The following is a 16,096-nucleotide window of genomic DNA, read 5'->3' on the forward strand; positions in this document are numbered from 1 at the left end:
GAAAAAACCTTCGCAAGAATAAGCAGATCTTACACCATTTACGATTTTTCACGTGATTTTTAAAGTTTTTGTCATTTTGAAGAGGTTTATTTGATTTTAATGTTTAAGATCAGAAAAAGTATAATGATTCATGCTTAGGCATAAGCTTCTATTGTTAAAACATTTTGAAAAACAATAAAAGCTTTGAAACTGTACCCTGTCCATTTTACCCAACCTGTTCATTTTATTCCCACCACCCCTATACAAAGCTACGATTTGTAATCTATCATATATAAACAGTATCAGATCAGTTAGGTTATCATAGGTTATCCAAACTGTTCTGGAGTTTAGATACTAAAGTCTTCGGGTGTAACGGTAACTTTTTTCATTACACAAAGCTACAGTATGTAATCTGACATGTCCAGCAAATCTTCTGTATGTTCAATGGGCATCATCAGATCAGCTGGGGTCATCCACACTATCATGATGTTTAAAATCTATCATCTACAGGGATTGAAGTTTTTGTTTCAGCTGCATAGCGTTATGTTGCATAATCTGTTATACTTTGCTGTTGCATAATCTGTTATGTTTGGTATACAGAATATAACACCGTTCAAAACTAAATTTTGTTATGGGATGAGAAAAAAAATAACAGCTGTTTGGGACCCTAGAAGTGTCATAGTGAAGGAATCTTTGAAAAATATTGGACCGGGCCTTCACAGTTTAAAACCGAAGTTTGTATGGAGAACTTGGGGTGTTCAATTGATTGTTTCAATGAGGCAAAATTGCTATAGTGTGATGCTGAGCTGATTTTACCTGATCAGCTTGCTTTATTGCCAAGGCCCCAATTGGAAACAATATGGTGAAATCTTTCTGGTTTTTTTTTTTTACTCGTGTAAATAACAACCAAATATTACGAATAAATGTTCATTTGGGGAGGGCTGGATACCATAACTTTTGATTTCGTTTCAGAGAGCGGGTAAAGGTGCTTAAGCCTAGGCTTGAGAGCCAGGGCATACGGGGGAAATACCGTTGTCCCATCCCAGGATTCCAGAGGACATGGAGTGACATTAACATTCTTAGCAAAGTCACTTTCAACGAAGCGGTATATTATTTTCACTTTTCACGGAACGGTTGGTACCAGATGTCCCCGTTTTCAGATAACAATAACAATAACAACGCTGCACAGTAGGCCTGGCTGCTTTAATGCTTGTAATGCATCCCTGATGCACTGCAATCAATAATAATGACAAGAAAGATGATAGGAGTAGTCGATCGTATCATTTTCCATGATTCTTTCAATGAATGGCTGTGTATGTGTAGACTAGACTAGACTAGACTAGACTAGACTAGAACTTGGGGTGTTCAATTGATATGTGCATTAGAACGCGCTGTGCATATATTTAGGCGTTAGACAATAATGAAACTAACCCAAATACCGAAAACGCCTGAAAATATGCACGGCACGTTCCAATGCACATATCATTTGAACACCCCATGTTCTCCATACAAACTTCGGTTTTAAACTGTGAAGGCTCGGTCCAATATTTTTCAAAAATTCTTTCACTATGACACTTCTAGGGTCCCAAACCCCTGTTATTTTTTTTCTCATCCCATAACACCAAATTTTGTAAAATAGTGTAATCAGACACTATGACATTACTTCGGGATAATTGGAATCGTACACACTGTCCTGCAATATATAACATGGAGTCTTCATGATGTAATGATATCTTTTTTTGCTGTTTTGAGTTACACAACATTACCAACCGTAATTGCACATTGTATCTAATTCATTTATTTAGCGTTAATAAGAATTCTAATAAAACGGAATCAACAATTCTTTACAATGACTAAAGGGTGAGTCGTTAATTATTGTGCCACCCTACCTTCAACTGATTCGCAAATTGTCTACAGTTAACGAAATGAAACCAAATTTTTACAGTAGTTTAGTATATGTATGTATTTCAACTTTTTGGTATCGGTTCAAATTTAGGCTACGTTTTAGTGAAATTCACGACATTTTCAATTAACGCCCTCCATTTCGACATGTTCAGGCTCCACTTGAAACAAATAATTAAAGCTCTATGGTTTGTTTATGCGCATCGTGCCTGGTTTTCACCCAGCTCCAAGCTTATGTTTCACTGACAACCGTTCCTGAAACCTATTGACGAACATTAAGATGATCCGATAATGTATAATCATTAATTGTTCCAAGGCGCGATACCATGATTTTAGATTTAAGCATGTGATTGTACAACATCTTTTTTAGAACTGATAACTAAATTTATTCTATATCGACCGGAATCTCACTGATAACTGCTCAATTCATTATATGTAAACAATATACTATAAGGAGAAACTGTGCAAAATTTGGTTGATTTTGGAGAAGTAGGAAAAAAGTTACGTTAGTTTAAAAATGGCACAATAATTATCGACTCACCCTTTACAACGAATACAGATTTAAAAAAATAGTTTTATAAAAGTTTGAACAACCTTGAATAATTAAAAGCTACAGAACAATGCCTAATAGACTATGAAGAATATTAGTAAATATGGTTAATTTCGTATAATGATTCAGTGTAGCAGGCTAGCGCAAGTGTAGAATGGCCCTTGAGCATTATGAGGTTCATGGATCTTATTTGGTTGTTCAACGTTACTATCTGAACCGAAACCATCTCATGTTACAGTGGTTCAAAATAGAAATGTCATGGCATTGTGTCAAGCCAGAGCTGTTCTCCTTTCGTTTGCACGGAAAGTAACGGTGTTGAAGAGTTTTTGTAATATTTTCTCTTTCTGGCAGTAAAATGGTAAGATATTTCTGTTTAGCGAAGATGTGGGGTAAGATGAACACTCCCACTGTGTCAGTCATGCGTTAATGCTCAGCGAGATTGACTCTCGCGCAACGAGACAGTAAAAGAAAATGAGCGTTGCCAGATAATGCCAGAGCATAATTCGTAACGTGCGTAGATCACCTTGGAAGGGTGCGCTACGGCGTAAGATATATTTACCGGCTTTAGGACATTTCCTCGAATTCCATTACCCCGAATTCCATTACTCCGAATTCCATTACCCCGAATGATCCATTACCCCGAATGACCCATTTCCCCGAATGGCCCAATTTCCGAATTATTTATCCACAAGCCTACCTCGTGACCCGCCATGGGTAGTTAACGGTACACTAAGTGTTTCACCACATTTTCAACAAAATTTTTCCTTCTTTGAGCATATGATGTTCTTTCTGACCTTACTACCAAAGAACTTTCATTCAAGGACATTCTACTATGCGGCCATCACTTATGTATCCTTCTTCAAAACATGGGCTATTCTTTCTAATAATTAATTTGAGCAATTTGTTGACGCCGCAAATGTTATTATTTTCATCAGAGATTTCTCCTTCTTTTAATCATAGGCTGTTCTTTCAAGTTCTACTGTTATATGGAATAGTGACATGATGACATTAGTTTATTTCTTCCATCCATATGATCCGAAACCAATTGTTGAGTAGAGATTTTTTCCTTCTTTTGGTTATTGCTTGATCGTTTAATCATACTGGTCAGAGATCTGTTCAAAGGGTCCTAGGAGCTTCATCTTCTTCTTCTTCTTTTTTATGGCTCTACGTCCCCACTGGGACTTGGCCTGCCTCGCTTCAACTTAGTGTTCTTTGAGCACTTCCACAGTTATTAATTTAAAGGCTTTCTTTGCCTGCCATTGCATGAATTTGTATATTGTGGGGCAAGCACAATGATACACTATCCCCAGGGAGTCGAGAAAATTTTATTGACTGGAGTGGGAATCGAACCCGCCGTCTCCGGATTGGCGATCCATAGCCTTAACAACTGAATAGGCTAACTGGAGATCCCAAAAGGCTCATATGCTTAGGTATTCTCACCGCAAAAAAAAAACAAACCAGATGTATTATGCAGGCAGCTGTCTCAACATAACCAAATAACATTTTGTGTGCCTGAACGTTTGTCAAACGTATCCTTTGAAATTTACTAACAACGCCCAAATATCCGTGACACTTAGGCCTGAGAGATTGTAGAGTTGTCTACATCTTTCTAAGGTGTCCAACTAACCGTCCTTTCCCATCCCTCAGCAGTCGCAAGGACGTGGCCAGGAAAGTTCTCGACCATTGGAGGATTGCGTTAGTCTTGTCTAAGAGTCAGAGATCTTTGTGCTTTGGTTGGGGCGGGAAGGAGGCAATCCTCATAACAGCGGTCTAGGACCCACTTACGAATTTGTGCCACTCGATCAATGCTTATGCCAGATAATGCCAGAGCATGGTTTTCCGGCGAAACTACAGTGAGCGGTTGTGTAAATGCACCGTAAAGTACAGGCAGCCTCATCTTATCCCACGTCTCTACTAGTCAGAAATGTCTTGACATTTTGCTGCCAGAAAGAGAAAACGTTACAGAAATGTTCAACACCGCAGCTCCACTTGCAAACACACGCTAAAACCGCTCAGCACCTAAAATGTGTAAGACCTACTCATAAGTGCATAATTTCCAGACCACACAAAAATGTGTAACAGTTACCCATTCACAAAAAACAGCTCGTACACTCTTCTAGATGCGAAATGTCGATGTTTTTTTTGTTTACCAAGGTCTCTAGTAAACCTAGCTAGATTGCCGTACAATTTTTTTTGTGCGAATTTCAGGATTTTGTGGACGCAGGAGCTGATTTTGTGAATGTGTAAGGGTTACACATTTTCGGTGTAGTCTGGAAATTATGCACTTTAGTGCTGAGCGGTTTTAGCGTGCAGCGAGAGAACATTTCTGTCATGACACATCTGTCCGGGAAAAAGGCAAGACATTTCTGTCTTGTGGAGACGTCGGGTTAAGATTGAGCTCTGTTGTACGCTTGGCACTGGGTAAAGTTACGCTCTAGCCATCAAGTTACATATCAAGGCGGTACGACTATACGATGTTGATCAATTTGTTATCCAGTATCGTAAATTCCATTGAGAAGAATGGTATTCGTTCTGCAACAGTCCTATGTATGACCTGGTATTTCTAAATGTTCACAAATGCAAATTTTGATAAATTTTCAACTGTTTTTCTGTGTGCGGTCACTCGGGAGATTGTAAAATTCTTCTGTACATATTACACAAACACCAGAATGGAGCAGCAGATGCATATGCCATAAATCATCTTCTAAGCGGATTGTGTTTTGCCGATTGCGGAACAAGCCGATTGTTTCGGAATTTTCTGAGTGAGGCTGCTGTTAGAGCGTCAGACCGAAACAACGTAAAGATTGAAGCCAATTGTGTTGTGGGCACACTCTGCGTACATTTCGAAAACTTTTCCAAAAGAGGATTTCATCAAAGTGGAAAACCTCACTCACAGTAATAATTTGATGAATGCATTCATTAAGGTATTAGTGAGGAACAAAGTGATATGACCGTAAGTACAAACGGTAAAAGCATTTCGTCTCCAACCCAGCCAACGACGCAACTTTGCGCTCAAAAAAGCACCCCCAAGATAATCTCTTCGAGGAAATTATTTCCTTCCGCTCCACAATGCCACGACCTCGCCCAAAACGTATAATCACTCGCATAGCTCACGGTTCCCACCGCGTGCCATATAATACAAACTGTGCCATCATCGTCGTCGTCGTTGTCGCCCTCGTCCAGCGAAATGTGCACTGCTCTCTGCTCGAGTGAACTTTCCTGGGAACCTGCGACCAACCGTAACCCCTTTATGACACAATTTATCCAAACAAAAACAGAAAAAAGAGCCGTCCCAGTCAGAGCCGCACAGTAATGTTCCAACGATGATAATAATGACGACTACCGGAACTCCCACCGGCCGGCAGGGGCAGCCAACAAACGCAACCATTGGGGAGGAAAGGTGGCGCCCACCCAGTCAGCAGCAGCCAGCAATAAAAATGTCATAACAATTCAGAGCAGCGAGCGCCTTCAACCGTTTTCCTCAATCTTTGCACGATCTCTGCTCTGGTGGTGATACGCAGCAGCAGCAGCACGCCGACTGCCCTCGCCGCAGCAAATGGGGGTGCCAATCTCAACTTTTTGTCGGATTTGTTTTTTACTATACGTTTCTCCACACAGACGATGATGATGATGACGACGGGGGTTTTATTTGCAGGCGCTTTTGCTTTCGTTCGAGAGGTTCACAGCCTCCCGCCTCTGGTTTGCTTTCCTCTTGCACCGAAGTACACAACCGTACGTATGGTGGACCCCCACAGTTGGGGGGTACCGGAAACAAATGGGTTGTTAAACGTAAACTGGTTCAGGCCAGAGGGCATGAATATGATGTTGCATTCATCCGATTTATCAATTTGTTATCCAAAATTAAATGAACCCATTACTATGGGCTTTGTTTGTGAATGGTAGTTTACGCAACAAGATGAAGAATGAAGATTTTTACAGCACGAGTCCATTTATCCAACGAGGCTTGCCGAGTTGGATAATTACGACGAGTGCTGTAAAAATCTAATTCTTCACCGAGTTAGGTATAACGTTTTTTTTTGCATTTAAACAAATTACCGCGTGAGGATAGTTTTTAACAAAACTTTCTCATCAAACTGCTGTTCATAGTCATGTTTAATAAAGTCTGATCATAGCAGGTTACACGTGCAGTTTTCACATTTTTTAAAACTGCGTCCAGAAAGCATCAAGAAGTTGATCAAAACTGTAAACAGTGCTGCAATGGTTTATTACACAACGAAAATCAGTGCTGTAATGAACCTGTTAGGGACGCAACTTCTTGGAAAGAATGAAACCTTTTGACAGCAGCTCTTACTGTATCGGCAGCTTCAAAACTGCAAGGAATTCAAGATTTATTTACATAAATTACAACGAAATCAGCACAATCTTACATTTCAGTAACATTACAAATCTCCCAAGATGCGTTTCTCCTAATCTTAATTCTCAATTCATAAAGATATCATAGAAGTATACCGGCACTTATAAGACTAATTGAAAAAGCTAACTAATTCACTTCTGTGCACATATTTGTAAACGATCCTGCCAGTAAACATTCTCAACTGATCACATCTGGGTTCAGCTGCCAGAGAGTGAGAGAATGGCAAACGTTGATATGTACGGCATGCAGAACTCGGGACTCACAAAACACTGGAGGAAATCGTTGTACAGTACTTTTTCGATTATATCACGAATGAAAAAAAAAAATCGCGTGATATATTGGAGCGTGATATAATTGAAACAACTTTTTTCTAACGTATTTTTTGATCAGCAAACACTTACATACCAAAAAACGCTTACAAAAACAAAACAAAACATCACACATAGTAATGGAAGTCTTATGCTTATATGCTTATTATTATTATTATTATAATTATTATTATCCTTGTAATGATTTTTTTCAACTCGAAACATTTTATGCTTGCCACCCATCGCTCTCCTTTTACGCATAATAACAATCAAGTGCATATTTGTTCATAATGCAACTCATTTCGGTTAATAATGAATCAAATGCAATTGTTTGATCCACAGTCGGCGTTTCCACGGTAAGATTTTAGGAAACGATGACGGTATGGTTTGCTTGATTTAACATTTAAACGCATGTATCGTTAAAAATGTTATATGTATACAACTCGTATCAACACTCGATTTTTACAGCTCTCATCATATCCATTCAACTCGGAAAGCCCCGATGTATAATTGTACTACTCGTGCTTTAAAAAGCATCATTTTTCAACTCGTTACATGAATTGTTATACAGTATGCGGCAGGAAAAAATGCGAAAGTGTTTTTCAACTTCAAACCTCATTTTCGTCCATTTGACGTTAACCAATATATGTTTCAACGTTCCATGATCTATAATAGGCTAGTTTTCTGAAAAGTTAATTAAAAAATTTCCCATTTTGGTCACTAACCTTTACAGGGCGGCGCCTGAAGATGAAGACAACCAGAATTTTCAAACCGCAGAAAATCGCACAGGTCGCTAAATTGCGCATCTGAGAAAACAAAATTATTGATTTTCTCTACAATATCATCAAATATATGTACTTATTTCATCTGGTATGTGAAACTACATGGCTCTGGATCAGTGTGGTCTGGTTGTTCATCGAATTTGAGCTAATTTTGTTACTGTTATAGTCATTTTGTTTAATGACCATTGGGCGCGCAGTTTATTGATATCCGCTTTTATTAGGCCTACATTATCACATGTTAAACATCAAATATGTTCATTTTTATTTTTCATTGCTAGAATATAGACATTGACTGATACACTGTCATGAAAAAATACACATATATATCCTATATTTAGCGTGTAATAGTGCCTTGAACTTTTCTCATTTTTTCCTGCCGCACCCTGTATCTCTTGGCAGCATTTCAAGAAAATACGCGTAATATATAAATTTGAACAACCGTTGAATCTGCATTATATAGTGATGTTCCGCTATCCTAAGCTAGCCTAGATAGGACCGTAACAGTTTTACCAAAAATAACTAAATTCAGACCGAGTTCGATCCGGCAACGAGATTTGAAACTTCCTATACACATATATCTGGCAAGCTTTATGCAGCGTGAAACTGAAATTATAATTCAGTTAAAATTGCAGCTTGTACTACATTCTATTTATTTGGTGGATATTTTGAAAGCATTAAAACGCGGCATCCGATAATTGCGCTTCATCCTGCTCAAAATAAGAAATAAAGAATGCTCTAACACACACAACCATATTAAAAGTTCGCACAGGATTTCTGAATCTATATCATCAATGTAATTACACAATTTTGAAGCAATTTTTTGATAAGTTTGTAGTTCTATACTGTTATATACAGTTATAACTGTATCATCAACATACTACATACAATAAATTTGCAGGATATTTGAAATTTTTATGCGTTTTGTTCAATATGTATCTCTTTTGATAACTTTAATGACACTGGACAGAAAAGTTCTTAATTTAGAGGTGAGGAAACATTTATGAAATAAGCGAAAAACGAAAAAACTATATTATCTACTTTTCGTTCAATAGTTATGTTGTGGAGACTGTTAGATGCGAACTTTTGACCTGCATTACTTTACTAATGTAAAAGTATCATACTCCATGACGATTCATTTGTCTCGCCTTGTTTGGAATATGTGCTTTCTCTCGATTATCATAACGTGATATAATCGAAAAAAATACCGTGCTAAAATCGAGAGTGATATAATGGAGCGTGATTAAATAGAACCGTGACAAAATCGAAAAACTACTGTACTATTTCCAACAGAACCTTTACAGCACTACTAATTTGGTGTGGAAAAGTAGGCCTTTTCCTGGCAGATTTGCGTGAGGTAAAACAGCCTATTACGATGAGAAATAATATAAATTTGCGTAACTTTTCTTATGAATAAAACGTAAAAAGATAAGTTATCCACAGTGTAGCACCAAATGTGCCCATGCACATAGCTCAACAGACCATTGCAAAGAGACTAAAAAGGTTTATTATGAAAACGCAGAGGACTTAACCCTCCCTCGGAAACCATTCGATGTTATGCGTTTTATTTCATTTGAGTTCTAGTTATTAAGTTCAGAACGCTGGCTCCAAGGGTACGTTATCCTCCATTTGGGACATTTGGGCCATCACCATAGAGATGACCCTACTTCATCATCTACCTGCGGAAATCAAGGATGGGATAGGAATAAGTACAGGTACGGGAATAGGAAAAAATACCATAAACGAGGGCACAAATGCAGAGATGAACCAGCCATTTGCTGAAAATCTTTATAATAAAGATAATAATAATGCATCCCTTGTAACATTTTGTAGCCAAGTAGATTCGAAGAGGTAATAAACACCATCATAAACGTTTGATTGCTTTGACATTCATGCACACCACAGAAACACGTATTTGATGAACAAATTGAGATCTGAATTATGAAAAGAAATCCACGTGCTCCGGTGGGAATCGAAACCACGACTCCCAATTCGCTAGACGGGCGCTTCTTTTCTCCAAGCTACGGAGCCACTTGACTATCTCCGTCCCCTGAAGCACAGAACTGAACTCGATTCTACTAATGCACATTATGGTTTGTTCCTTTTCACTATCCAAATCTCCTGCAGATGTAATTATTTTATTTATTCATTAATACACAAATCAATGTAGCATAAGGATCTTTCCTTTTTAAGCGCTACAGTTAGCTACGTATAAGAACCAGAGCAACAACAAATTAACTTACATTTCAACATTTCTGATAATGTAAACACTAATGTTGATTTCCCCTGTTGTACCATTTAACGTAATCTTGCTGAAAGTTACTAAAAGTAGGGTAACCAATATAATTTGGACCCCCATATATTTTGAACCCCCTGGGTCGTATTATCACAACATACACAGGTTTAATGATGAGATGACGAAAATTTTTAGTATCATTCGCTAAATAAGATTGTTCTGCACGGGCAGCAATCATTTCCTCACTGGAAATATCCTTATTTGCCTTGAAATTATTTTTTGCCAATCTCGTCATCCGTGCGAGTGTCGCATCATGTTTACAAAAAGAGATTGCGGTGCTGCGAAAACTTGCAGATGTAAACAAAAACGTTTACCATTCTAGCGCACTAAATTCGCAAAGTTCGTCTAATCAGCCTTTGTCAATCAAGTAATTAGGATGTGATCTAGCATATTCAAGCGGCAAATTCTTCCAAAATAGTTTCAAACGAGTTTAAACACCGGGTGAACAAAATATATACTGAAGAGGGTCCAAAATATATTAGGGTGTCCAAAACAGTGAAAACTGGTGCTTCAAAAATCAGTTATTTTCATCATATTTTCAGCCTGAAATGACCTTGTGGGTATTTTCAACGGACAGTGGAGGCTTTTACGAACATATTAACATCATCATTGTGTAAGAATACCATCTGAATCTGTTTGATTTTGACTTAAATTCAAACTAATGTCCTCTAGGGGTCCAAAATTCAACCGTTACCCTATTCAAGTTTTTGATTTCGTTTGGTAAATGATTTCAGTACGTAATACCTCTTACGAATAGTGTATTTGCATAGTGTGATGAATTATGCGAGGGCGTAACAAAGTTGCGGATACGAAGGCTTTGAAAAGGATTAAGGATTTGGCGTATATGTAGACTGCCCCAGAAAGCATGGACGCACTTAGTCTTCAAATGTATGTGCCTGATGGATGGTTCTTGTTTCGGACTTCGTTTTGGTTGTTTCTGCTTACTCTAGGATCGAAAATTCAAAGTTCTTTGTCACGATGAACATTGGAATTTGAAATGGTAACTTTTTTGGTCATATTCCGCTCTGTATAACTTAGAAGATTTTTTCTTGTGCTCAAATGCCTTCATCATACGTCTATCCAAACGAGGATAAGCAGGACCTTTATTTTTGACCCAAGTTTTTACTTATTCTTAAACGTGTTCTTCTTACCGTGTTTACTGATTGCTACTTGCAATTTCACTTACTTGATTTCCTAAATGACATTTTTAGCTCTGCACATAATTTGTGCACAATTTTTCGACTATGTTCCACTAAAAGTTTATATATGTTGAAACAATCCGTTGGAATCGAATAAACCGCGGCACAAATGCTGAGAAAATAGGTTGATTAACATGATGCAGCTTTCAAAGAGGACTAGTTATCAATAATTTTAAAATGCCAGTATTTTCTTTCTGCGTTCATACTTTCTGCGGCGGTCTTTAAATATTCTGAAGTTGTAAAACGAATTATTTTGAACAGAGTTAAACATGATCGCATCTTAAGAAATTCGTGGAATGAACATCTAATTAATTTGGAGTGGAGATGAGATACACTAGAGAATCATGACAAGTTAAAAACATAGCGATCACAACAGTTAAGAGCAATTTTATGCCTACCAATTGCTCTGGCAGAAGCGTTCGAAAGAAATACATCATCGTACATTAAATGGGGTACTAGTAATGATTTGAACAGCTGTAATTTAACATAAGTAAGCAGCATAGTAGGAATTAGATGAACATCTACACGTCTTTGTTCCCGAGCAGGAGAAAATAGCTGAAGAATAACTAACTCAGGTATGGAAAACCGAATACTTACAACCTGAATGAGGTATTAAGTAGCCCTGCATAAGAGGTAAAATACCTAAAATAATAACTGGTGTGTATTCTGTGCATAACGCGTGAATAATGACATCAGGTATGGCAATACCTAAATAATAATTGGCGGTTTTTCCATACATATAATACCTTAAGCAGTCCTCAACACCAAACTAATAACTCGTTGAGGTATTGCATCAATACCTACAAAATACCAAAATAAGTTATTTTCAATACTTGGATAACAGACCAATACCTTGTCTTGATATGATACCTGACTTTGGTATGCTCCAATTATGTGGCAGTTTTTCATTCCTGCTCGGGTTGTGTGCAATGGGCATTACCGGAAGCTTAAGGTTCCGTGAAAAAGTTGATGAATTTTTGAAAAGCAAGTTGAATCAAGAAAAGGAGTCTTGTACCGACTTTTCGAACCCTCTAAGCAGAATACCCTCTTTGAATGAGTGTAATTAGTTTCGTACCGTGGATAACTGACACTGAGGAAGATTACAAGTGGTAGTCGAAATACGCGTATCTGTCAAAGGATAAGCAACATAGGGCGGAATTAAAAGGTACGAAACTGATTACACTCATTCAAGAAAAGGAGGTTTTTCCTGATTCCTATTGGCATTTTTTAAGATTCAAAAAAAATATATATATATCTCGAATTTCTCCTAGGGAAACTTCCAGGTTTCCTAGGTTCCGATCGATATCTCCTGGAATTTTCAGGGGGTTCTGCAGAATTTCTTTCCGCATTTTTTTTCAGAGATTTTCTCGGTATTGCTCCCAGAGTGTTTCGCCGGATTTTTTCCGGAGTTTCTCCTGCGTTTTACCTTAAGACATTTTCGTCCGATTTCTCCCACAATTTATTCCGGGTTCTCTGCAAAAGTTTCTCTCGTGATATTTCTCAGATGATTAGTGGTTATTCGAGCTTCTCTCGGGATTCCTCTTGAACGTTTTTCCGCGATTCCTTCCAGTATTTCTCTCAGAGTTTTCGAGGAGTTTTTCCCTGGATTTATCCCAGAGTTTCTACAGAAATAATTCCTGGAATTTCTACGAGAATTACTCAATGGGTTTCTTCAGGAGTTTTTCACGAATTGTCTGTGGGAGTTTCTCTTATAATTTCTTTAAGAAATTCTAGTGTTATTTCTTCCTTTTTTTTCTCTAGGATATTTTCTTAAGGATTTGCGGAATTTCTCCAGCAGTTTCACCTGAGATTTCTCTCGGACTTTCCGGGATTTCTTTTGGAAGTTCCATTCCGGTGTTGCTCCCAGAGTTGTCTATCAGAGTTTTATCATGGACTTAAGATATTTTTTTTTTGTCAGGCGTTTCCTCGTAGTTTTTTAGAGAATTTATTTCAGTGATCTCCCTAAGACTTTTTTTAGACTTTTCCGGGATAGAGTTCTTTCCGGAATCCCTAACCGTAGTTGTCCCTGGGAGAGTTCTGTATGTTCTTTTTAGGATATACCTAATGATTGCACCTGGAGTTCTTGCAGACATTTTCCAGCAGGTTTTTCCGGACTACCAACTGGGATAACCCACAAAATTCCTTGCAAGAAATTCCTGGAGAAATATAGGAAAGAATCCAATTGAAGTTTTGCGACAAACTACTGGAAGATCTATTGGAAAATGAAGTTCAGAAAAAATACTGAGAAAAACTGAAACAATTTAAAAAAAAATCGAGGGGAGGGGGGGGGGTGTTAAATATAGTGCGAATTCTGAAAGAAAATCTGAAAACCCGCGTGAAACTCTAACAAAAATCTCTAAATAATCTCTTGATACCTCCAGGAAGAACTTCTGCAGAAAACTCGCTAACTTCATTAGAGAAAATGTTGAAAACCACCATAAGAGGAGCTCTGACAGAAATCCCAGGAATTTTCAGAAATCCAGGAAGGAACACCGGGAAATCCTACAAAGTAATTGTGGGAGGGGAGGGGAATCCGAAAAAAAACTCTGGATGGAATTTTGAGATAAACTCTATAATGAAATTCTGTGTTGTAGTGGTTTTTCCAGACTTGACACCGTTTCGGTCTGTTTGGGACCCGATAAAAGACACTACACCGTCTTCAATCAGAGGTTGCACAGACTGAACGGTCACAAACATAAGACAACGGACAATACACGAAACACCCAGTGGTCCAGTGGAGAATTTTTCGTTTCACGAAATGTTTTCACCGAACCCACACTCCGAGGCTTACGAAACGCCTAGACGGCTGACGCTGCTAACCGCACGGCCACGAAGCCCACAGAGTTTTCTCTGTTTATGTATGCTCATTTACAGCTATGTTTTCCACATGGGCACTATTTGATTGCGGTTTACTAATACTCTTGACATTGATCGTCTAATTCGTTGACGGTAGAATGAAGAGCACGTGATGTTGGTATTGTTATTCCCTATAAGTTCATTAGAGAACGTTCATAAATTACGTCACACATTGAGGGGCACCAAAGTGTGACAATTCATTTACTAAGTATAACATCCACGTAATTTATGGACGTTCCATTAGGTATTGCCGTGGCTCATCATCCAATTATAATTATAATTATAATATTAATTATAATTATAATTATTGGGATTCGTAAAAGCATATGCTCATATACTTTCATCAATTGACGGGTTGATGACAAATTTTTGATAGCGCGGTTGACCCATGACCAAGGATTCGAAATGTCAATACAAAAATTTCATAAAATTTTACAATTTTCACCGCTTTCGGTGTAAGCTTTTGTCCGTTTGTTACACATTAGGCATGACGTATTTTTTACAACTGCTCCTACAGCAGTGTACTCGTCTGTAAACAGGTTTGAGAAGATTAGATTAACAACAAAAAACAAATTTCCTACTGTTTGTGTGGAACAAAATTCTATAATAAACAGGTTCGTTCTGATAACGTGAAGATTGTGAGTTTGGTCCTCTCTGGAGCCACCATTGATGTTATTTACAGAACTTTTATTTTTGTTTCTCTTTCTAATAACTTGTCAATCTGGCCCAAATCGTTAAAAGACAACGACTCTGAGCAAGTGGAGCGGATCTGGTGTGATGGTTAAAACTTGTGACCTTCACGCCGAGGACCTGGGATCGAATGCCACTCCCGATATACTCACAAACTAATGTGAGCTCCTCCTTCGAAAGCGAAGTAAAGCCATAGGTCCCAAGATAAACTAGCCCCGGGTTGAAACTCTCGATAATACAGCCTGTGATTAGACATTTGACAACTTGATTTGAAGTGGAACTGTTTGTGTAAATCAGTACGTGTTGTCGAACAATAGAACATTTCAACTCAAGCTGCAAATTGGTTTATACACCGTACAGACATGTGATTCCTGTACCACAGTATTTAGTGTCAAGAAAAATCTAGTAAGACTATCTGGAACGGAAATAATTATTAGTGTGGAACTCATTTCACGGGAAATCATATGTACAGTGTGTAAAATTTCATTTCGCCATATCTAAATTCAATCATTTACAGCTCATTTTAGAAGCTGAACCTGAGAATATGGTATATGAAAAACTTGTGCGGATAGACCAGTTCTGCAAGAAAGTCACGGAAAAACAGTTATTTTTCGAATATTTAAGGTACATGTCACGGATTACATTTGAAAAATGCCAAATGATATTCACCGTGAATATCATTGGCATTTTTCGAAGGTAGTCCGTGACATTTATCATAAATATTCGAAAAATATCGTTTTTCCGTGACTTTCTTGCAGAACTGGTATAGCCGCACAAGTTTTTCATATACCATATTCTCAGGTTCAGCTTCTAAAATGAGCTGTAGGTGATTGAATTAAGATATGATGAAACGAATTTTTCAGCACTGTGGTCATGTCGATAACTTGAAGATCGTGAGTTTTGTCCTCTCTGGAGCCACCATTGAAATTAATTGCATGTGCTGCTTTGAACTCTGTGGTCGAGAAAAAAAGTAGCAATTTGTAAACTAGGAAGAAGCACGCTCCGAGTTGTTACCTATCACTTTTACTTTTTCCAAATGAATCTCCTGATGTGTTACCGCAAATATTGTTGCGAATATTGGGAAGATGAAAAAGCAAACAATTGTTTTGGAGTTTGTACTGTAAATTAGAATTTTCATTCGCCGTTACTGAAAACTTGTCCG

General features: G+C 37.9%; 2 protein-coding genes across 5 annotated transcripts in view; one reads left to right on the top strand and one right to left on the bottom strand.

The window, feature by feature from the left end:
- Positions 1–16,096, top strand: part of LOC109419225 (actin-histidine N-methyltransferase) — a 365,401-nt gene that overhangs the window by 160,887 nt on the left and 188,418 nt on the right.
- Positions 1–16,096, bottom strand: part of LOC109419222 (uncharacterized) — a 174,175-nt gene that overhangs the window by 145,240 nt on the left and 12,839 nt on the right. The gene's annotated exons all lie outside the window — the stretch shown is intronic.

This window comes from Aedes albopictus, chromosome 3 (genome assembly GCF_035046485.1).
Source record: "Aedes albopictus strain Foshan chromosome 3, AalbF5, whole genome shotgun sequence".
Taxonomy (NCBI): Eukaryota; Metazoa; Arthropoda; class Insecta; order Diptera; family Culicidae; genus Aedes; species Aedes albopictus.